The sequence below is a fragment of the Felis catus genome, chromosome A1, assembly GCF_018350175.1.
Source record: "Felis catus isolate Fca126 chromosome A1, F.catus_Fca126_mat1.0, whole genome shotgun sequence".
Classification (NCBI taxonomy): Eukaryota; Metazoa; Chordata; class Mammalia; order Carnivora; family Felidae; genus Felis; species Felis catus.
In genome coordinates, this window is record NC_058368.1 from 166884808 (window position 1) to 166910545 (window position 25738).

At 34.5% G+C, this 25738-nt stretch overlaps 1 long non-coding RNA gene across 1 annotated transcript in view; it reads left to right on the forward strand.

Annotated features, from left to right (window-relative positions):
* The window catches only part of LOC123379276, a 438377-nt gene that overhangs the window by 407034 nt on the left and 5605 nt on the right, over window positions 1-25738 (forward strand). The window contains exon 4 of the long non-coding RNA XR_006583543.1: window positions 18294-18349. This is a non-coding gene — a long non-coding RNA (uncharacterized LOC123379276). The remainder of the gene's footprint in view (window positions 1-18293; window positions 18350-25738) is intronic.

The window sequence follows — 25738 nt, forward strand, 5'->3', positions numbered from 1 at the left end:
TTATTTTACTTTAAATCATTTACTAAACATGTCTCAGATAGCTTTCTTCCTTCCTTTTTCATTCAATTATATCTTCTGACATTTATTAGTCAATAGTAAAAATGTTTTTATTCTGTCTTTTCATATCTCCTCACATGCTGACTAAGATTTATGTATTTTATGTCATTCACTTACTATAAACGCATTTGCTGGTATTATATGGTCTTGTGTGGCATGTCAAGCAACTAACAAATCATATTTTGTTAAGTTTTTAGCTCAAGATCAGACTATGACAAATAATCTTTCTATAAGATCATAAACATTATAAAGAAAAAGATTCAGGAGGACCTAAAATGTCGGTGCACCCAAGTAGCTCAGTCAGCTGAGCATCCTACTTTTGATTTTGGCTCAGCTTGGGATCCTAGAGTCATGGGATCGAGGCCCACACTCCGCATGCTTGAGATTTTCTCTCTCCCTCTCCCCTCTCCTCTGCTAGAGCTCTTTCTTTCCCTCTCTAAAATTTAAAAACAAAAACAAAAACAAAAACCCTAAACTGTGAATGTATATATCCTTAAATACTTTTTTACATGTTAAAAATGGTCAGTTTCAGTTTTGCATCTCTTGGGACTTATTCAAACATTTTAAAAACTGAAATGAATACTAACTAACTTTAAAAAAAAAGTTTGGGTAATTAAATCTTAAATGTATAACATATTGGTATAATTTAAATCACATATTCTGTTCTTAAATAACATTCTAGTTAAAAACATCTCCTCCATTATAAATATTCTGTAACAGTATATGAGACTTTGTGAGCTCCTCTTAGGTTTATCACAACTTAATACAATCTTTAAAATATTCCTTTTGAATTCTGAAATATTTTAACGCCAAATAAAGCTAAAGCAATGTTGACAAGTTTGCAATAACTAAATGGATTATAACTGATTTTCCTATTAAAAATCTAAATCAGTCTACTTAGATTATTTTCATCTCTCATGTAAATACTTTTTAACTTATTATCATGTGATTAGCGGTTATCTTAGAGGTCATCTCTGCCTCTGTGATATGCTCCATTATTCAGGTTTTGGTGCTGATCCAGCTGTATTAGAGGGACAAAAGCAGAGAATTTCCATGCTGCTCCACCATCTTGGCCCCTCCTAAACTAATTATCCATTATTCGGGTTTTAATATGTAATTTCCCCTTCCTGAGACCTAGAAAATATTTTCAAGGAATCCACAAAAACATTATAGTTAATTTTAATAAATTATTGAGCAGGTCAAATTATTTCATATAAAATCATGTTAAGAAGAAAGGACATCTGTGAAGAAGGATAATGGTGGCTTGGTTTAGGTAGGAGACCAGATCTGAAATACATGATGGAAGAAATGCAGAAGTAATAAGTACAATCTCTCTGTTACTCCTTTCTTCCCAGGTTAAATGGCAAAGGGCCCTGTCACCAACACATAAAGTAATTTTGTAGGACAAGAAGAAGGGACCAAACCAGCATGTGTCTTTTTCTATACCTGTTATTTGCTGTCTCGGACTATTCCATGTTCTCCCAGACACAAACTTCCTACTTCCTCAACCCCAGTGTGACAGGCCCATTTGTTATCGGTGACCTGAGTGAACATCCAGTCTGGGTCAGAGATTTTCCACTTAAGGAACTATACACATTCTACAGGCACACCAGATGAAACGTTTTTCTTTTCTGCAAGAGAATGGGGAAGTGTTTGTTACCAAGGATCACAACCGAATTAATAGAAAACTATTCTTCTTTTCCTTTGAAAACAGCATGAAATTCAAACTGTATAACGTGATAAGATTAATTGGTTATTTTATTGGCTAATGTTAAATTTAATTGGCTAATAAAAAAGTTTACATTATCCATTGGTAAATAACATTTTTTGAAGTCAACTTGGAATTATTTCCACACTCCACCATATAATCTTCTGTGTTTAAGTCCCTTCATCTGAAAATGGAAATAGTTACATTTAATACCCTAAGGTTGTTTTGAAAATTAAAGGTGACAATGCTTATAAAGTGCTTAACACAGTGTCTACAGCACTGTAATCTTTCAATACATGTTAACTCATTATTTTTGTTATTATTATCTCAGAGTTGTTTTTATATAATCACCAAAGGGCACTTTAGGGTTGCACTGTGATATGTTAGCTATTTGGTTTTTTCCTGGGTAGATTATTTCATGTATAATAGTGGTGAGTGTTAACTAACCATAGGTAAAGATTAGTTACAAATAGGAAAACAAGGTAGTCATATTTCACAATTATTACTGCCGTACCAAAATACAGCTCACCATGAACATAGAGGTTCTTAATAAATGTTGCAGGCTTCCTGGGTCAAAAGGAGTCAAAGTAATAGTTAGAGACTATTGGGTAGCTAACTCTAAAATCAAAAACAGTAAGAAGTATCCATGATCCACATTCCAAGAATGCTTCAAGCAAAGTAAACATTGAATGAAATTAAAAGAATTAATGAATTTTGTAAAATGGGACTACATATACTAACCAAGGAAGATGTTAGAAAAATGACACCGTTACATCATGTGAGCATACTGAAGTTCTCCAAACAATGACTAATGGTAACGTGTTTACCAAGCATTAGTCACTTTGGATGAAAAAAGTCTGTTAAATTCTCATAGTTACAACTTTTTAAATGTAATTACTGTTTTTTAGTGAACTATTTTAGAACTTTATTGCAATTTTCAATGTCACAAGAAGAAATTGCATGGACTGTGGCTTTTAGACCGATAGTGCAAAAGGATAGAATATCTCAATTTATTAATTTTTAAAGGAACTATAGTTTACTTGAGGTCTGGATAAAAAGAAGACATTCTGCCTAATAGCAATATATCCCATGATCATAAAGAGAGACCTCACATTTATTATGCTAATTTGTACCAATTGATGAAGGGATCGGATGTAATATACTTGTCTCTTGAGACAAGTATAACAATAGGAAATTTGATCATGCCATATTTGCAGGAAGAACAGAATGTTAGGATAGGTAAAAAGGTAATATGAGAGGTAATTTGATTTGGTGAACTCCAAATGACTTTGGAGACTGCTCATGAAATTTTGATGAGTGGACACAGCTAGGTTGGAAGAGCCAAAGATCAAACTTCATACTTCTGGCTGTGTCTGTTTCTTTGTCCTTTCCTTTTGCCATCCAAAGATGCATTCAGTCTCTGAGAAAGAAAATTCTCATTGAAGGGAAACAATATATTAAATAGCATAATGCCACTGTTTGTAAGCTCACATGTAACAATTTTAATTTGTTATTAATCTATGTGTAGAAAAGAGATACTCATTATCTCTTTATATTATACTAAACAAATCATAATTTCTATGAAGTCTAAAAGTTGGGTGAGGATAAATAATATGAAGTATAGAGATACTTCTTTAAAAAACAAATTAAAAGGTTAAATGAATGATAACTGGAGAACATAATATGATGGCAGACAAAGATGAGCCTTTTCAAAACTCATAGAAGCAAACTACTTCAATTATTTGAGAAAGAAGTTCATGCTTAAAGAAGTAATACATAAAATATTACTTTATGCAATCAAAATATTCAATCATTCCCATCTGCCTCCAGGACTAAATCCAAATTCTTTACATTGATCTAAATTTACCTATTTCTTAGCATTTCCCTACTCAAACAGTTTATTCAAGGAAAACTGTTTAATGTATTATCCCTGAAAATATTCTTGTGTGTGTCCTGATTTTAGTATTTGCTCACACTTTATGTCTTTTTTTTAAATGCCCTTCATTTTTCTCCATGATCAGCTAAAATCTGTCTGTCTTCACAATACAGGTCAAGACTCATTTCATCTTTAAAGCTTCTCCTATCACTTCATCCCGTGGAAGGCTATCCCTCTTTTAGTTTCCCCTGGCATTTGTCAAGATCTATATTATTATCCTGGAACTAGCTCTAGGATTAGAACCCTGGAGATCTTGCCTTTGAAACCCTTATATTAAGTACTAGGCTTTGCAGAGATGAATGTGCGATAATCACTTTTTTAGGTAAGGATGCTGCTGATGAAATGAAATGTGATCAAATTTTACATCCAGATATACTGTTTGCAGGGCATTCTACAAGGAACTGTTCCTTGACAAGCCTAGAGTTACCTATATATGAGTTATCTTTCTATCACTCTAAATCCTACTGTAAGAGGTAGGCTATGGTTCTTCAGAAGATTGAAAGATACAATCTTAGAAAATGTTAAATATTGTAGATCTACTTATAAAGCAGCTAAGGAGTGATTATTATGTACTAGGCATCAAGATAGGTACCATTTGGGAAAAAAACAATCAGTGACTGTAGAATATTTCTCTATGCTATGTCTTCAAAATGGCTTTGTCCTTATTTACTTTTGTCCTATTTTTTATGTTAATAATTCTACAAATAGAGAATAAACAGGCTAAAAGAATACATTAGGTTTTCTGACAATGATTTAATCTATGTCCTTTAGTGGCTGCAGCTACCTTTATCTCTAAAGGGATATATATTAAATATTACATTAATATTATTAATATTATTATTAATTAAATATATTGCATGTTTATTAATATACATTAATATAATATATATATTAATATATATTTTTTAAGGTTGCTGATTCTTACAAATGAAATAAAGAGAAGGGTTAAATAATCAGCATACTTTGTATTATACATGAAGTGAATAATTTCCCATCAAGTCAGTTAAGAAACCAACAAAATAATAGGCATGAAATCATTAAATAAGAGCTGAACCGGCTGCAGTGGGTGTAGGGGTAAATAAATGACCAAAGAAAATATTTAAGTGGTATTCGATGAAAAGTTTTTTGTTTATTTATTTGTTTTACAGCCAACAGCAAGTGCCATTTTCAGATGACAGGAAGAAGGCCACTTGTTTTGCCACATGGAATTTTAAACCCTTCCATCACTGAGCCCAGGCCTGCAGCATAAAATAGCACACAAATGCAAGGGGAACAGAACAGGCAAAAAAAGTCTTACGAAAAAAAAAAAAAAAGGACTCCCCTAGTTGGCCAGAATGCATTTAGTCACAGGGCTTTGAAAGTCAAATGTCCAAAATAAAAATCAAATTCTGTATGAAATAAGGTACAGTTATTCCCATGCAATTAAAAACAAATACCTTAAATAATTATGCTTTTGGAGTTAGGGTTACAAGAGATTATGACAAGAAAACAACCCAAAGCTTCCAGCTCAAAATTTTTTCAATGTTTAAGTGGACACATTTTAAGTGAAGTAAGCCTTCTGATTATTCAAGTTACATATATGCTAAAAATATGTTGTCTGAACAAAGCATTTATTATTAGCATAAACTTATGAAGTCACTGTAGCTACCATTCAGCAAAAGGGTAATTTTTTGGATGATTGTTCAGCAGTTCATGAATTCCTAGAAAGGCAAGAGAATTAGATTAGCAGCTATGCAGCCAGGAATAAAACCCAGATCACACTAGGATAACTCCAGTACCTACTGCCCCCTCATAGCACACCCTCTGATGCAGGGCAGTGTTCACCTCATTTATAACCCACCACCAATTCCTTTTTTCAGAATTTATAGGTATGTGTGCGTCCAGATGTGTGCTGTGTAGATACCTTTATATACCTATATATAATCTGTACATCCATATATACTATCAAGTTCATGTAGATCTCCTTCAATAGGGTGGGTTTAGTTGTTCCTCAGTACAGCCTTTGATGGTTTGCATAAAATCCTGAGGTAGGAGAACACTCCAGTTATCATATATCTATATATAGAGATAGAGATAGGTAATATCGATATATTTATTGATACATCTATCTCTATCTCTGTATCTATATATATTGATATATAGATATATCGATATATCCATCTCTATATCTCTCTCTATCTCTACCTCTCTCTCTGTCTCTATCTGTATCTATCTATAGTGGGTAAAATGGGGAGAGCAAGTTTATTTGTGGTTTATTTACATCGTATGAGAAGCACTGGAATCTTTTATTGCACCACGCCCAGAAGGTATTGGATAGAAGTTGGCAGGAGGCCAGTCGGGCAGACGCAGGTGTACAGGGCCTGTGGAGAGAGTCCTCTTCTTTCCCTTCATTCTACCAACTTGGACAAAAACCATCTTGCCATATGTAGAAGAATATTTTCAGAGGTTAAAAGGAGAGGGAAAAAAACTGAATTAAGGATATCACGTGCCAGCAATCACAAAACTTGAATTCTCAAAAGGATTAAAGGACCCAGGAGAGCTAACGTTCTTTAACATTCATGAAACATACCCCTGAGATTAAACGTTGATTTCTCAGGAAAAAAGCATTAACTAAATTCTGATTTAACAAAATGTTTTCCTCCAATTTAAATTTAATTCTATACAGAAAAGCTTTCTTGTTTTGCACCCAAAAAAGATTTATTTATAGACATTCTCTTTTGCAACTATGCAAGTGCTAGAAATTATAAGTGATGGTATGCCTTTCTCCATTCTTATTCCTTTCTAGTATTCCTTTGTCTCCAGTAATTCTTCCTTCCTGTGATATTACTCTCTCAAAAGAAAAAAGATGGGGAACCTGGGTGGTTGAGTCAGTTAAGCGTGAGACTTCTGCTCAGGTCATGACCTTGCGGTTCACTAGTTCCAGCCCCCATGTCAGGCTCTGTGCTGACAGCTCAGACCCTGGAGCCTGCTTCAGGTTTCGTGTCTCCCTCTCTCTCTGCCTCTCCCTCACTCATGCTGTCTCTCCCTCTCTCTCAAAAATAATCGATGAAAAAAAAAGGAAAGAAAGAGTTTACTAGGATAGAAAACTGTTATTTCATTCTTTTTTATTTTTGCTTTTATTATCAAAACCTGTTTAAATTTATTGTTAAATTTAAATCTACCTATTTAAATTTCTTCTTTTAAGAAGAAAGATGATTGTAACATTTTTCAGATTAAGTTGGCTACTATATTATAAACATCAAAAAATCTGCAGTTTAACAAATCCAGTCAATGAGCTATCAAAGTCTTAAGTTTTTCTGGTGACATTAGACGTTGACAATATTCAACTGAGACAGCTCTCTGGTACATCAAAGAATAAGGGTGGTCTCCATTATTTCAAGTACTACACAACATATTTGTTTTAAAATGTTTTTCAGAGATTACAGTTTTATTAAATGGAGATGATCATTTGGATAATGAAAACATCTTAACTAAAGAAATTATAATGAAAGATGTACATCTGTTATTAACTTCTTGGCCTCAGTGTGATTTTTAATCTGGTCTGAAAAACAGAGGCTATTCAACTTACAGATATTGATGAGGGAACAAAACCTCCCTCTCAGCTAAAATTTTGTTCATATGGATATTGATATCTTTGAGGTAAAAAGATCTGGTGAATTCCTCCTGGTCTTTCTTGGCCAACAATAACAATACCTAGTAAGTAACAAGATACAGTTGGCCCCCAGGTATGTCTGACTCAGGTTTCCACTATAGAACATGATGGTTGTTACCCAATTGTGCTATTTTATTATAAGCACTTTCTCTTCTCAAAAAAATATGTCAAAAATATGGCAATCATAATATGCCCTTCTGTCATTTAGGCAGGGGAAGAATTGTTTCCTTATAAATTCTTGATTTGAATATTTTGTCTATGAGCCTCCAGAGGGCTCTCTGAGTTACAGGGTGGTCTGGCAGTCTTCTCAGATATGATGGTTTTCTTCCTGGGTGCTATTTTCTCTTCTTCCAAACACTGATACAGGGCAACAGGGTTAACCATAAATGTAGAAAACCAGTCCATCAGCCCCCAGCCAAATTCAGGTTAAGGTGGTGACATAGAGAAGAATATACTATTTTTAAGACAACATAATTCTTTTCTCTACAAGTTTAAGGTCACAAACATAGTATGTCTTATTTCTAAAGAAATGAGAAAACTGGGGCGCCTAGGTGGCTCAGTCGGTTGGGCGTCTGACTTCGGCTCAGGTCATGATCTCACCGTCCGTGAGTTCGAGCGCCCCATCGGGCTCTGGGCTGACAGCTCAGAGCCTGGAGCCTGTTTCGGAGTCTGTGTCTCCCTCTCTCTCAGACACTCTCCCGCTCATGCTCTGTCTCTCTCTGTCTCAAAAATAAATAAACGTTAAAAAAAAATAAAAAAAGAAATGAGAAAACTGAATCTAAGTGATAGTCAAAAATGATGACAAGCAAGTGCCAGTGGGATGAAGTAACTATCAGAGACCACCTACAGACTACAAGTGAGCCCCCCACCCAATAGATAAGGACTTAAATCTAAGTGACCTGCCCCAAAAAGAGCAAGTAGATTTCTAGTCAGGCACAAATTTAACATATACATATTCTACTACATATTATATATACAGCAACATACATAAGAAAAACTTCATATGATTGAACTAGAGGATATGACAGAAAGTAAGGTAAATTTAGGATGAAAGCTTGAGCAAGTAGAGCAAATGAAAAAGATTAATTCCCCTAAAGTCTCTCAAGCCCCAGGTTCCAAAACAATTCTCATGTAAGAATTATAATGTAAAAATTTTCTAAATGCCAGTAACACAATAATGCATTTGTAGTAATTTCCAAAAAAGGTGGGGGGGGGGGTGGAGGAAACAAAAAAAGATAATGCCCAGTTGCCCACCAAGGATCTGAAGTCATACTTAATTAGGATGGGCCCTAATCCTGTAAGATTGGTGTACTATATAAAGACACAAGACTCAGACACACAGAGAGAATCCATGTGACATAGGAGACAAGGGTTGGAGTCATGGACCTACAAGCCAAGTATTACCAAGGATTGCCAGCCACACAAAAAGCCAAGAGAAAGGCAGGGAACATATTCTCTCCTAGAGCCCTCAAAGAGAACATAGCCCTGCTGATCTCTTGACTTCTGATTTGATTGGTTGCTTCCAGAAAAGTGAGAAAATAAATTTCTGTTTTAAATAAACCGGATATACCAAAATAAATTTCTGATTTAAAGCCACCCAATTTGTGGTACCTTATTACAACAGCTCTGGGAAACTAATACAGGGAAGATACTCCCAGTGATTCCATCCAGAAAGTATCTTCTCTTCAGAAATGTTTGCATAGTTCTGAAGTTCTCTAATGGAAATAGAAGGAAATAAAATGTAACATCTGTGAGTGGCACAATCTTACATCAGGGGAAAGCTAACATGTGTTCACTTTGAATATCTGAAGAGATATAGCTAGTGCAGAAGAAACACTAGTGATAACCATGAAAACATTTTAATTAACATATCATTTGATGCAAACAAAAGAACATATGTGTTATTCCAAAGCATAAAACTATAATAAATATGCTTGAACCACCACAGAACCCAGGAAGAGTGGTAGGAGATGAAGAAGGGAGCAAAATAGCCAGATTATACGGGATTTTGTAGCCCACATTGAGGACATAATCTTTCACTTGAGAAAAAAAGAGGAGCCATCCTAGGATTTGATGTAACTTAGATTTTAAAGATGAACACTATGCAAGGGCCATGACATAAATATCTCTTCTATACCCAAAGCTCGGGTGCAGTACTGTGTTTCCACGTTGATTGGCCAAATGATAGATGAGCCCTTTTATGCGACATTGTTGCCTTCACAAAAATGTTCAGGATAAGAGAGCTGAAAGGCCAGCCTGCTACTCACTTAAGTAAAGTATAATCCTTATAGGAAGGCAGCATTATATACTGACTGAGACCACAGACTCTGGAAGCTAGCTGCCTGGATTTGAAACCCTGTTCACCATATACAAGTTTCAAATCATCAGTTTCCTCATTTTAAAAATCCCTACTTCCTAGGACAGGGGGAGGTGATGTAAATACTAAATGTGAAATTGTATCAAAAGCCATGGTATCATCTTGGAACAGAATAAGAATTCACTTGTAGTCATATGATATATCATAGGATAGTTGTAAGGATTTAATGAGATAATCCAAGTAAGCACACATAGTAAGCACTCCATAATATATGTATCTGTGTGTCATTATTATTGCTGTTGGCAAAACCAACTTTCAAAATACATTATTAAACATTATGCATTTTCAGGCAATAATTTAATAGACTCCATTGTAGTTAGCATGCAGAATGAAAATGACAATTACAACAATTACAATTTCCATTTTAATCCAACGCAGTTCAACAGAAGATTAGATACTTGTATGAACACTAATAATGTTTGTAGAAAATTCATGACAAAAGAAATTGCAGGCATCTAGAAAAAGGGTCAGAGGAAGAACATAAAACAGAACCTTTCACAGTTATTGATATCATTCTTTTAAAATGTACACAAAATGTTTTCTTTGAGTCATCAGATATTTTTCCTGCAACACACTGTTTACATCATATTTATGGATGAAGATATTTTACTAAGATCATATAAAAGGAGATAAAATTGTTTTTTTGATCCCTACCCCACCTTAATCATACCTCATGCTCAAGAATCAAATAAACCCCAAATGGAATATTAGCCATAGTCATTTTGCAAATCAACTAACAAATATTTAATTGGTTTCTTGAAAAGATATATAGTAGGCTTTAGTGGAGTTTTATCACATTATGACAAATTCTGAAATAGATTGGCATCTGGGTAAATTGAAATTTCAATATAGATAATATTTTTCCCTATAATCACTTTGCAATGAGCAACCTACCATTTTATCTTTCTTTACCTAGAAGTTCTAGAGATTTTGCCCTTTAATTTAATGTCTAAATTGATTCCATTCTCTTCCCACAACTAATGACCACATTTGGTTCATTTTCAATAAAACTTAATGACTAAATTAAAAAGGTTAATCAGGTTTAAATAAAGATGAGGGTGACATTTCTTCCATATTTGTCTGGCTCCCAACCTGCTTTCTGCTAACTTTGAATTCTGCCTTCTGTGAAAATTATGCCCTCTAAAAACACGTGTTGTGAAAAAGGCCATATGGGGCAAAATTGAGTTTTGGCATCCAAAATGTAAGAATATTTTAAAATAAAAACATTATAACAAATGAGGTAGCCATTTAATTAACATTTTAGGTAGGGGTCATTGCTTTTCATTTGGATGAAGAGAAACCAAAAAGAAAACCCCAGGAGAAAATATAACATCAGAATACTTTACTAAACACTAAAAAAATGGGCATGAGACAGTAACATGAGGTCTAAACTGAATCCCATTGAAGGCTGTAATTAGCCCATGCTTTCGTATTTTGTACAATACAATGAAGCACTATTTTACCCAATATATCTTAATTAAAAGCAAAAACACAATACAACACAAAGCTACCATCAAAGAGGCGTTATTGGCACTCACATAATACAGAAGATGGGGAAGGATTTTGTTTTCTTTGTTTGGCAAGAAAATTGGAACTAGGCATTCTATTTTCCACACAGCTCTCAATATAGAAGCATTTGTGTACCAAAAATTGCATTTGCACTGTAAATTATATGGATGAAAGCCACAGAGAAAGAGATAGTTTGTTGTTTTATAATTCAATAGTAGTAATGCTTGGATTTCTTTTCTTTCTTTTTCACAAAGAAAATAATTATTGAAAGCTTGGTTTCTACCACAATGTGTTAGTTGAATATTCTAATGTACATGTTTTATATTCCCTTTTCACTAGGATGCATTAATTATGCCGTGGCATTAAAATATACACACAAAATAATTTTCTTGTCACCTCAATTTTAAATTTTCAATATCAAAGAAACCAGAACTATCCACTGTGGTCGGTTCTTTATAATTTGCTAATATGAGGGAAGAAAAACAAAGAAGTAAATTCTAGCCTTTAACAATTATGAATAAATTCTCTCCCAGAACCCAGTTATCTCTATACCGAATATAAGCACGAATGTAAGCAATGAATATAAGTTGATTTATATGGCATCAAATCAAATACCCATGATGTGACCATTTATGAAGAGATTTTAACGAACGTAAGAGAACCAGTTGAAGATTAAAAATGAAAACAGAATTCTCAATAATCTGTATGGAGAAAGATAACCCAAATACCAGTCAACCATAAGACAGACCATATGGAGTATTTGAAGTTCAAACATCTTTTATTTTACATCTGATATCTAAGATGTTATTTCTATCAAATTCCTCAAGGGTTTATAAACTGCAATGCCTTACCAACTGGGGAACAAAATGCACAATGATATACCAGCTGACTATTTCCACACAGTGCTGAATGAATTTCTCTAACTTACCATAAACCTTAAACTCAACTATGAGAGCTGGTCGTTCTAACTGCCCTTGAAAAGTGGGAAGCGGGAGAAAGGTCAAGAAAGTACAGCCTATCATTAATATAATCTAGATGTATTAATTACAGATGAAGAATCAGATGAACTTACTTTCTCCAAGCCAAATAGATAATACCAAAGGAAAGACCAGAACCCAGAACACCTATTTCCCAAGCTCTTTTCTTTGATACCAACATTACAAAGATGAAATGCTATTTATTTATTTATTTATTTATTTATTTATTTATTTATACTTTAGAGAGAGAGAGAGAGAGAGAGAGAGAGCTTGGGGGTCAGGGGGAGTGGCAGAGAGAGAGAAAGAAAGAGAGAGAATCTTAAGCAGGCTCCATGCTCAACGCAGAGCTGGACACCAGGCTTGATCCAACCACCCTGGGACCATGATCTGAGCCAAAATCAACCCACAGAGCTATCCAACTCTACAAAAAATAAGCCAAATGACCAAAACAATCTGGAAGTTGTGAAGTAGGATTCAAGTGCCTATCCCGAACTTCTATACCATCCTTGTGATAAATGTACCATGTGTTGCCCCATGGCATAGTGGAAGAAAAAATCCTACAAATGTGCCAAGGAGAACAGAAAAGTAATGGTCTTCAGTGAACAGTTGAGAACTTCATCTGTGTCTACTGGAAGAATTGTGGCAACTAACCTAAAACTGTGGAAAGTGAAGGTCTTTAATGAGATGGAATAAGAAGTTTAGATGGGTTGAGAAGTTTAAGAAAACTATGAAACTAAGGTTTGCTGGAGAGTGCCTGAATCTAGGTCATATGTAAATCTTGATTTTAGCAATAATAGATTAAATCGTCAAAGTGTTGGGTCTGATAAATGTGGCTGAAATAACAGGATGGATATTCAAATATAAATCCATTAGTACAACACTTAGTTATGTCATAAATACCTAATCGGTGAATATTAGATATCCTTGATGATTTTATCACAGTGTAGCAGAATGCATTTGTGAAGATACATTCTTCATTAGATTCAAATGTTGATGAGAAAAACTGTATCCACGGCAGAGCAGCGCCTGCTAAAGATCAGTGGGAAATAAGTTGGGTTGAAAAAGTTAAAGGAGAAACAAAAATGGGGAGATAAGTCAAAGGCTCAAGTCTAAAGACATGGTACATAAAACTACGTAACACCATGAAGTAGTCTCCAGTGGTGTGCTTACGTAAACAAATGTCCCCCTAATCTGCAGGAGGAAAAGAAAAGAGAGTGGTGGAGAGGAGAAAGACTGTTCTGCTTCTCCATCCCTTCTAGCTCCCCTGTGTGTTTAGACTTATTAATGAATCCATCAGGAAAAGGTCATCTGTAGAGGCAGAAAAGTGGAAACGTTCTGCTCTAATGATTTATACTGCATAGTTTCCTTACTGGTGTTTTTAAGGGCAAAGTCTTCCCGAGTCAGTGTTAAGTTTGTTTCACTTTGAAGCCATTAATAACCTATTACATATTATTTTTTTCAATTAAATGAAGTATCTGCTTTTTGGTTTTCATAACAGGAAATATATTTAAAGAACTCAATTGTGCAAACTACAACTGAATGAACTTCATAGCAATATGTTTGTGGCCCTCTTAAATCCAAATTTCCAATTTACCAAATTTCAGAATTATTGGCTAATTTTTGTATAGGAAATCTTAAAGATAGGGATGTGCCATCTTTGTATTCTTTTGCTGCCCAAAGTCTAACAAGGTGACTGGTATATAGTAGGTACTTCAAATATATGAGGAATAAATATATGTGTAAACATGGAAATAAATGTTACCATGACAGAACCTTAAAGGATTAGATTTTATCTCAAAATGATTTTATTTTTTTATGTCGTGATTTAAAAGCCAGTGGTTCCTCTCTTATCATATACTTCACATACTTTTTCTCTCTCCATTTGCTCTGGTATCTAGGATTGCCTAAAAATAGTAATAGTTGGCCTGTGGAGGGCATGAGAGACTTCGCCAATGCGAACCTGCCCAGCTCTGGTGCCCAGGTCACCGCTTTTTGGATGGGGAGTCTTGGCTGGTGACTTTTACTTCAGCCCTCCCAGTGTGGCCACAACTGGCATTGCTCTGCTGTGCTCCATCACATTCTCCTAAAGATGCATCCCGATTATCTCAACACTGGCCCACTGAAGAATACAATGTCTTCATTAACTGGCTTAGGGAGTGTCACAAAAATTATAGCATTTGGGAAATTTTTGGTCATTGCAATGATCCTGATCAGGAGAGGAGAAAATGCTTGAAGAGTGAAGACACAGAAAAGAAGACCAAGAGCAGGGAGTATAACAATGCATGCGAAAAAGACGTGTGTTTTGTTTTGTTTTGTTGTAAGTGAACTCCACACCCAAAATGAGGCTGGAACATACCACCCTGAGATGCAGAGTCGCATGCTCTTGGGACTGAGTCAACCAGGTGCCTCTGAAAAGGAGTTTTAATCCTGCAGAGGAATCTGAAAAACAAATTACAGGCATACCTTGGGAAAAAAATAGTGATAGTTGGCTTTGTTATGAATGCTATGATACCTCCAAAATTCAGTCTGGAGAATAAAAATATATCCACCCTAAGTGACCTAGTCACCTTTATATGTATTTGGAAAAAACCTGCTAGGTAGTAACTTTTTTCCCCAAATTCTAACTCAGAGAAATCCCTGCCTTTTTCCTATATACATATGGGACTCCTCCAGATCCCAGACATAGTAAAACAGACATTCTGGGACTTGAGTTCTAACTTGAGTAACTAGAGGATTTGAATTCTGTAGAATAAAATACAAAAAAAGTCTTGCATCTGTATATGTTGTGCCTCACATTCCTTAAGTAACTTGATTTGATTCCAGTTGAGATTGTGGAGGGTTCAAACAGGGCTTTCATGTTTGCTTGTTTTTAACCGCAGAACACCCCTGTATTCTAAGAAATTTGACAAATGAGTGCAGGACAGCAAGTCAATGCAGACTGGACACTGTCTTTAGAAAACCTCTGTGCAGATCTGTCACCACCTTGGCTGCTAAAACATTCAAGCACTGTAGAAACAGTGAGGAACCTAAATGAAATGGTAAATAATTGTCCTGTCGTCTGAGCATAGATACGTGTTTGGAATCAGTATGCTTCCTGTCTTAGTCTGGTGAGATTGCCGTAACAAATTACCATAGACCAGGTGGTTTAAACAACAAAAAATTATTTTCCTACAGCCCTAGAGTCTGGAAAGTCAAAGAACAGGGTGCCAGCCTGGTCAGTTGGTGGTGCACGCTCTCTTCTTGGTTTGCAGACAGCCATCTTCTCATTGGGTTCTCACATGGGAGAGGAGAGATCTCTCTCTTTTCCTCTTCTTATAAGGCCACCAACCTCATCTGATGATGACCTGGCCCTTAATTACCACCTAAAGATTCTCACTCTAAATGTAGTCATATTGGGGGCTGGGATTCAACATAAGAATTTCAGGGAACATAATTCAATCCAAAGCACTTCCCTTAACCAATTTCAGTTGCAAAGACCATGTGGGATAAATGAATGAATATAGACTGAAAAACGGCAAGCCCAGAGTCCGTTTGAGAATTAGCAAAGTCACTTAAATTGAAATTGTGTTGTACCTTGAGCCATTGTTTTTGCAATATTACAGATCTGGCAATGGCAGATATTGGAAACATGTGACCTAGTAGATGTTCTTTGTTTGATACAAAATTGTTGAAATAAATCAACAGGTATTTTCCCCGATTTTAAGTAAGTTTTAATGTAATCTTCAAGTTACCCCTTCTGGGCGATTCTGAGCATCTGAAAATAGCCATGATATTTTTCCCATTATAATTTCCTTGTCCTACATGTGAGTGTGCCCCAATCCCTTTCTTCAACATGCTGATTGCTGCCCTTAGTGCTGCTATACTATAGCACTAATATGATGCTCACTTCAGTTAGAAGCTTTCTGCATATCTTGCTTTCATTTCCTGTTCTATTTGCTATAAACATAGTTATTTCCATTCTGTTGCTTTCAGTCACATATGGCATTTTGAAACAGTTAAATAAAGAGATTATCAATATTAGATCTATCTCAGCTGTAAAACCTACATTTATAGAGAAATATGATCTATTCAATTTCATTTCTGAAAGCCCAGCATCCAAGCGATGGTCATAAATTCACATGATTACCCTAAGCATTAGATTTTGCATTTGGATCACTATTTAACTGGAAAAAGAAATCAAACATTCATGCAAGCAAGGAAGCAGCTCTCTATTAATGACATGTGCAAGGAAACTGAAAAATATAAATGATTCTGACCAAGATCATCAATAAAACTTGACACTCAAACAAAATGACTCTATAGTATCTCCTTTGGGGACAGAGAGCATGAGAAGAATATTAATATTTTGCCAAATTCAACATTTTTCAGGAAATCACTTTCTGTGTTACGAATTTGTCAGGAAAATTGTAAAATAGTAAAAATGATATATACTATTATCTGTAAAAATGCAAAGTACATATTGACCAATATTTAATTGAAGACTTCCTGAAAGAGCTTCAATAACATCAATTATTTTAAGCACAATATTATTATAATCAAGTCCGATGCAGAGCCTAAGGAATGATGTACGTAAAACAGTCACTTTAACAAATAAAACTTTTTAAAAAATCATAATCTTAATGGTTGCAGATTATAAACAAGTTCATTTAGAACATCCCTGCAGTGAAAAGGAATGATGCTTGCAGATCTGAAAAAATACATATGACAAATTAACATGGCATTTACTTTTTGTTATGATCTGGAAAGAATTCTGAAAATTCTTATTTCACTGAAAAACGAATGCATTTGTTTTTCTTCCTTCAGCCCCTCTCCTGAAAATAATAGTCCAACTTAAACATGAAAGCAAAAGGGAGTCATCAAAGGGAGTTCCTTTCCTGACACTCCAACCTCTCCATGGTTGTTCCGATAGTATATCCCTTAGGAATGTTTGGGGACTAAGACATATAGATGTTATAATTGAAAAGCAAACAGGGGCTAATGTCCACCACGGGGGAGATAATTAGAAAAATCATGTATTGGGCTACTGTTGTGAATGATAATCAAGTAGAGCTCTATCATTTGATTACAAGCCTCATTCAGTAGAGCCCACGTGTTCTTGGGCATGAAGTGATTAAGCAATAAGCATGCTGAGCTGCTGCTGGGGGGTAGAGGGATGGCAGAGATAGGAGGGATGGCAAGGAGTTGTTTATTAGCATAGCAAGGGAGTGTCACGGTGCCGAACAGTAGACAAGAGAACCAAACTGAAGAACAGTGTTCAGAGAAACTCAGAAAGGACACCATGATGTTGCATAGTCATTGCTGGTATGAAGCAGTAAAATGGGAAGCCCGTATTTTACAGATCATTTTCTTGCCTTGGAAATAATAGATTTGATAAAGACTGATCTTTGAGGTAATGTAAACATAAGTTATGGTTATCGTAACTAGTAGGTGTGCCATTTTCAAATGCATGCCCACTCCACTAATAAATGAGAAACTCCTTGATTGCGGTCTTGGCACTGTTAAAATGTTGCCTGATAAATTCTGATCTACCAGGTTTGAGAGCCTCAGGCACATGTAAACATAAACACCTTTGAAAAATCAGCACTATCTTCTCTGAAGCAAAAACAGATATCTGAGCAGAACACTGAGGGATAAGAGTAACCTGGGATGCATAAAATAAAGTCCAGAGCAGATCCAACAAAAGCAGAACATTTTGTTGGCTCCACCCTTAAGCGGGCCAAAATTGATATTAAAATCCACTATATATTCTTTATAGCGCATTTAACTGTTGACAAAATTTCTGGCTCATGGATCTGAATCGAAGGAACATCTTGAGGAATTTGTTTCTGTTTTTTTCCAAATGGAAACTCTCTCATAATTTATTTAAGGACTTTCACAAGATTCCTTTGGTATGAGTTGAGAAGAAAATAAAAGACTAGAAAATCTTTGGCCAAATCTCACTTAGTATACAACAAAGATCTCTTTGATATTTGTTCCAGCATATTACAAATCTTAGTCTAATATCTGAATTTTTATCTAATCATCCATAGGATAATTTATTTTTATTTCCTCATTTCCTCCATTTCATCTTTTTATAGGATGTCCTTTTGGTGTGGGTGAAGCGTGGTCCATACAGTGTAATGTCATCTATGCGGTAAGTGCGTTTGGTTCTTAACGTTTTACAACATACTATCAAGTAAGAAAGCTATAGCTAAGAATCTTTCACATTTACATGTGTTCATCTTCAGAAACCTCATGCTTAAATTCCCTATCAATTATTAAATTAGGGGGACAAATACATTCTTCGTGGCCAGCAGGAATTTTATGAATAAATATAATGAAAATGTAAGGCAACCTAACACTATGCAAATGATTTGGCCTTTAATAATAATAAAACACGGGACATATTCAAGAATATGAAACTTCCTAAAGCCATGTGCTGTATGGAAACATGTAAGAAAGTGTTTTTACTTTCAGGGAACAAGACAGTGGGGTAATTCTGAAAAATGTCTGGTAATTCTGATTGCACAGATCTTCAGAAAATCTTTCATATTTCCTATGAATGAATGTGTTCCAGTAGGGTTAACTGTACATTAAATCCTGTATCTCACATTAGGAATTAAAGGATATAATTCTCTAAATTGTAGTTATTCAAGTTATATGTGTTTGAAAAGCTACTGTTTGTCATTTTATATGTTATACATATTTAGAATACTGCCATAGCCAAAATTCATAACACAGGTATAAAATCACATGAAATAATGACAATAAAAAGATTTATACTCAATTATGTTTTTAATGATTAAGGTTTAGATATTTTTTTCCATGACCCTTTTTCTTTTCTGAAGCTAGATTTAAATTTTAAGTCTCACCTTTCGGCTCTAAAGACCCTAACAGGAATGCTCAAGAAATATTTTTTAAAAAGAGAACTAGAATATATGACATCACTTTGTATCTGTCATATTTAGCGTTATAAATTTTAAACTATATCTCTTGGATTCATTTTTGGCTACAAATGCATATTATAGTTGAAGAATGCCTTACAAAATAATAGGTATGTTCAAAGATAGGAAAGAGCCTTAGAATGTTCCTCTCTCCACTCAGAGATGACATGAACTCCATCTTCAGGCTGTAATCTACCGACCCAGTCATTGATGTCTAACAGACATAGTTTCCCACTTAATAACCCCTTAAACTTTATCTCTTTGACCCTCTCCTTTAATACCACACTTTCCAAACACTGCAGGATATCAAAAGAAAAATACAGAATTACTTGGCATGTTAAATTACTATTCCCAAAAAATGTCCTGTGGAACTTTTTGTGAGATAATCAATATATCTTTGAAAGCCTTAAACTTACATAAATGCTGAATATATAATTTATTAAATTAAGTTTCTCTACAAAATTTTCCCAATAGTTGCATCAAATTAGTTCTTGAATTTTCACTACCAATACGGTAACCTGCATTAGTCAGGGTTCTCCAGAGAAATAGAATGAATAGAGTGTGCGTACATACATAGAGTGAGATCTGTTTTAAGGAGTTGGTTCATAGAAGAGTAGGGAATGGTAAGTTCAAAACTTGTAAGGAAGTCCAGCAGGTTAGAAATTTCAGCAGGAATTGACTTGCAGTCTTGAGTCTGAAGACAATATGAATACAAAATTCCTTCTTCTTCAGAGAACCTCAGTCTTTCTCTTAAGGCTTCAAATGATTGGATGAGGCCCACCCACATCCAGTAGATTAAAGAATAATCTACTTTATTTAAAGTCTACTGATTTCAATTCACAGCTGAACATTTTTTTTTCATGGCAACACGTCTAGGCTGGTATTTGACCAAACAACTAGGCACCATAGCCTAGCCAAGTTGACATTTAAAGTTAACCTTCATACTAGCTAAGTCATCATACTAGCTAAGAAACTATGCTTTCTTCCCTTGTCTTCCTGAAAATCACACCAAAGCAACAAAGAAAAGGAATACCACCCTGTAACTTCAATTTTTTAGGGAAATTAGGAGGCAGCTATAATAAGCTGCCTTAATCTTACATGTGTGGGCTGCCAACAGAAGCTTAGATGGACACTAGCCATGAAGGAAGAAATCCTAAGAAAGCAGAGAGTTCAAGAGGCCCTACCAGGGCAGTCTTCTGACTGCATCAACAAAGATGAGGGGCTCACTCAGAAGTGCAAAATCTACATCTCTTGAACAGGAGAGAACATGATCTCTGGACCAGATATAATAAAGAGAAACAGAAGTTGCGGGATGTTGTAGGAGTGCACAAAGACACACACAGAAGCCACATTGGTAGGAAGCAGTCTGTCTCTATGGCAGCAGGAGGAGAGCTTTTAAGTTGTGAAGGCTGGAATGCTGCCTAGGATCCTTTCAAGCTACTTTCATAAGAACCATCTACAAATATCTAGTTTAGGAAAATGTAACTTATTCAGTGATGGGTACTAAAAAAAGATATGGCACAGAATCAGTATATAAATACTGTAAAAATGTGGTAAAGATCACCAGATTAACCAACAGATTAAAAATACTCAGAATTCTTTCATCTTCCACTTCATATATTTGTAGGGCTCCCTCTCCATCTCACTTGGCAAAAGCTAGACTTGAGAAGAACCTGTGAAGCTCAAGGTGATATCCCTTCCCATTACCTTTGACTTCTAAACCTTTCTCTCCCCTAGCCATCTTTCTTTTCCAAGAACATAGAAGGCATAGTCATCCCTCCAAGACTTTTCTTGTTCTTTCCTCTGCCTGGCATATTCTCCCCAAGATAGCAATATCACTCACTCCCTTAGCCCCTTCAAATTTTAATCAACTGTCACCTTCCAAGGGTGATTGTCACAGGTCACATTATTTAAAATTGTGACAAACGCATCAACATTCCTTATTCCTCCACTGTGAGTGGTGTTTCCCTGCATAATACAAGTCACAATCTGATATAGTATTTTCACAAAACTTTTATTTTATTCTGTATTATCTACTGCTATATCCTCAGTGCCTGCTACAGTGTAGGAATTCAAAATACATTTTTTTTAAAATAAATTAGTGAATGTACACTCTTCAGACAAATGTTTCCACAGAACAGATAAAGGGTATGCCCAAGCCTATTCTTAAAAATTAAAAAAAAAAAAAAACTGAATTCTTCACTTCCATGAAGGAAATTCAAAAAGAACAAATTTAAGAATGTAGGACAGAAAGAGGGGGACAAGGAAAATATGCAATAAGATTACTGGGTGCAGACAGGCACAGTAAGAAAAAAACAAACACATATAGAAAAATGAAATTTGAAATTTGATGAAAGAGACACCTCAGAAGATCCAATAAAGAACATATGAAATAGAAACAAGCAAAGCAAGCCAAAAAGTAATAGAAAATAACTGTGTATACAGATTAAAATAAACAAAATGTGGCATATCCATATAGTGAAATGCCACCGACTCATAATAAAGGAAAAAACCATACTCAAAATACAGATGAAAGAAGCCAGTTAGAAGGCCTACATATTGTATGATTTCATTTCTGTGAAATCTGGAAAAGGTAAAACTATAGTAACAGCGACATGGATCAGAGATTGCCTAAGGCGAAGGAGGGGGGGCAAGAATTGACTGCACCCAACATGAGAGAGGTTTTGGGGGTCATCAAAGCGTTCTAAAATTTGACTGTAATGGTTATTGTACAACTATATACATTTGCCAAAACCCACAGGACTCTACGCTTACACTAAAAAAAAATCCCAATATAATTCTTTTTGGTTTTGCTATTGATTAAGGATTACAGAGAAAATAATGTATTAAGAAGACAGGCAAATAATACCTAATACACATATAATTAAACTTCTCTAAGAACAAGGTTCAAATAACATTTAAATACATAAAATCAAGAAAACTTTTCTGAAAGAAATTTATTCTGGTTTATTTATTAACTTATTAATTAAAGAATATCATTTACTATATATCAGGCACAGTATTAAACATTTTTAAAATGATAACTTAATATCATAACAACCTTCTTTGGCAAATCCAATTATTTTCCCTGTCATACAGATGAGGAGACTTAAATACAGAGAAGTTAAATAATTTTATCAAGTTTCAGCTAATAAGTAGCAATGCTCTTTATACTTACATATTAATAGCCACATTATTTGGCAAAGCAAACTGAGTAGGATGCTCATCGCCAGACATATGTTAGTAAAATTACTAAAGTTTAACTATAAGTAGCCAAGGGAAAATAACCAGATATCTAGAAGGGTAAAAAATAAGGCTGGCTACAGTAAAAGTCAATGCCAGAAGGCAGTGGAAAACATTATAAAATAAAAAGATAACAAAAGCAAAAAAGAAAGGCCGTTTATAAATTTTATAATAAGTGCAGGTGTCATGAAGTCATTAAAATTTAAAAATGAACAGATTCAGAAAATACTGTTCACATGAGCTCCTCTTAAAACTAAAACAATTGAGCAAAATGATAAAAGGGCAATTTAGACTAAAAGGCTAGGTGGTGATTAGGGTTCTTCAGAGAAACGGAAGCCATAGGATGTTTGTGTGGAGAGACAGAGAGATTGTAAGACTTCGATTCTTGTGATTTTGGAGGCTGGTGAGTCCAAAATCTGCAGGGTAGTTAGATAGGCTGAAGACCCAAGAGAGCCAGTATTCCAATTCAAGTCCTAAGGCAGTCTGCCTTAGAGCTAAGAAGGGCCGATGATCCAGATGAAATCTTAAGGTAGTCCTCTTCTTTGGAAGAGGCCAATGTTTTTGTTGTATTTTTCAACAGATTCAATGATTGAATGAGATCAACACACATTGTACAGAACAATCTACTTTACTCCTAGTCCACTGATTTAAATGTTAATTTCACCCAAAACAATGTCACAGAAACATCCAGAATGATGTTCGATGAGGTATCTGGACAGGCGAAAGCCCAGTCAAGTTTATACATAAAATTAACCATCACAGGTGGTAGAGACAATATTCTCTAATAAAAATACAACAAAATTAGAAATTAACAAAATAAGTAAATGTATGTATCTATAAATCTGGAAATAGAAAAAAATCTCTCTTAACTCAAACACTAATCAAAATTGCAAAACTTAAAAAAAATAGTCCATATTTGAACATTTGGAATTTAGATAATCGGTGCTCAGAGAAAAATGCACAGCCTTTAATACTTAAACTGGTTAAAAAGAAAAAAAAAAACAAAGTAAGGAACTGATTCAGTTAGAAGTACAGAAATAAATTGAAAGCAAGCATAAAGAAAAAAAAAGCAATAAAAGTAGTATTTAATGAGATAAAAATATGCAAACAACAAAAATAATTTTAAAAAACCCTAAAACTGCTACTTGGAAGAAAAAATAAGCAATAGAACATACACACCACTTGTTAATAAAAATTGATTAGAATAAAGCATATAGGGACCCCCGAGTGGCTCAGTCAGTTAAGCATCCTACTCTTGGTTTCAGCTCAGGTCGTGATCTCACTGTTCTTCAGTTCGAGCCCCACTGAAAACATGGAGCCTGCTAGGGATTCTCTCTTCCTCTCTCTCTTCTCTTCTCTTCTCCTGCTCATCTTCTTTCTCTCTCAAAATAAATAAATACACTTAAGATTTTTTAAAAAAGAAAAAGAAAGCATATAATTGGAAGTTATTAGGAAGAAAAATTCATAGAAATAGAGGAAATTGGATGACTAATAAAAGTGCTATTTCAATAATATAAAAATAAATTTGAAACCTGGATAACTGATATTTTTTCCTAAGAAAAACAATTTGTCAAACTTATATTCAAACTCTGGAAATCAGAAAAGGTTAATTTCCATAAAACAATTGAGAGAAAAATAGTCAAAGATTAAAGGGCTTCACAGGAGAATTCCAACATGTATTTAACAATCAGACCATTGAAATGCTATTAAACGGCTCCAGGCATAAAAAAGAAAGCAAGCTTATAAAAAGAATATGACATTGATACTAAAGCCTTAAGTCTTTGAAAACAAACTGTAGAGTAATCTCACATAAATATTAATACAAAAATAGTAAATAAAATGCTGAAAAAGAAAATACAGCAAAATTAAAAGATAATTGTACCATGACTCAGTTTTGTTACATAAACGTAATGATGATTCAACATTAGGAATTCTATTAATATAAGTAGTATAAATCACCAACATCCATGATAAAAAAAAAAACATTTGAAAGAATTTAGCAACCGCCCCTAATAAACATTTAGTTGAATTATATGGAAGGTTATTTTTGTAGGTGAAAAAATAAATCAAATATTGTTCAGCCTAATAATACTAAGTGAAACAGAAGCCAATGAATTCATAATAAAAAGAAATCTATCTCAGCTCACAAGCCAATGAATTCAGTTAGAGTAAGAAACTGTAGGTAAAGCATTTTGGAAGGGGGTTGTAAAATTACTACTATTTGCTGAGATATGATTGCTTACCTGCAAAACCAAAGAGAATGAACTAGAAAATTATTACAAAAAATTCAGTAAGCTAAAGGGATATTAAATTAATATTCAGAAACTAATAGCTTTCATATATGCAAATAACATCCAGTTAGGTAATACAAGGAAAGAAAAAAAAACCCATTTTCAATACCAAGGTTAAATAGGGAAGAATAGCAATAATAAAGATGAAAAAAATCTCTTTTAAGAAAGCTTTAAAGGGGCGCCTGGGTGGCGCAGTCGGTTAAGCGTCTGACTTCAGCCAGGTCACGATCTCGCGGTCCGTGAGTTCGAGCCCCGCGTCAGGCTCTGGGCTGATGGCTCGGAGCCTGGAGCCTGTTTCCGATTGTGTGTCTCCCCCTCTCTCTGCCCCTCCCCCGTTCATGCTCTGTCTCTCTCTGTCCCAAAAATAAATAAACGTTGAAAAAAAATTTTTTTCTAAATAAATAAATAAAAAAAAGAAAGCTTTAAAGCAGCTTTGAAGGACAGGACTAGACATGAACAAATGTAACAGCATACTGTATCATTCAATAGGAATACTCAATATCATAAAGACTTTACTTCTCTGTAAGTTACTCTATAAATGTGATACAATCTAAATAAACAGTGCTAATTATGCAAACTATAATAACTAATCATAATTATAACCAAACATAATGTTTAAGTAGAAAAATAAAAGTCCCCGGCAAAACTCTGGAAAAGAATAAGGTAAACAGCAAGGAGGACCCTCCTTATGACATAAAAATGTGTTTATAATGTTGTATAATAAAGATTAGTAAAGTTTCAACATTAAAACAGTGAGGTGTTGGTTCATAAACAAGCAGAGCAATGGCCCAGAATAAAACATTCCAAAGTCCATACAAATATATATATATATATATATATATATATATATATATATATATAAATTTGAAAGAGGATAAAGTTAGCATATCAAATCAGTGGGGAAAAAATGAATTATTCAAAAATGGCATTAGAATTACTAGAGATAATTAAGCTATATCCATACCTCACACCAGACACCAAGATAAATTCCAAAAATAGCAAATATTTAAAAAGTACATAAATGTGTCAGAAGAAAACAGGAATAATAACTTCATAAAACTGGAG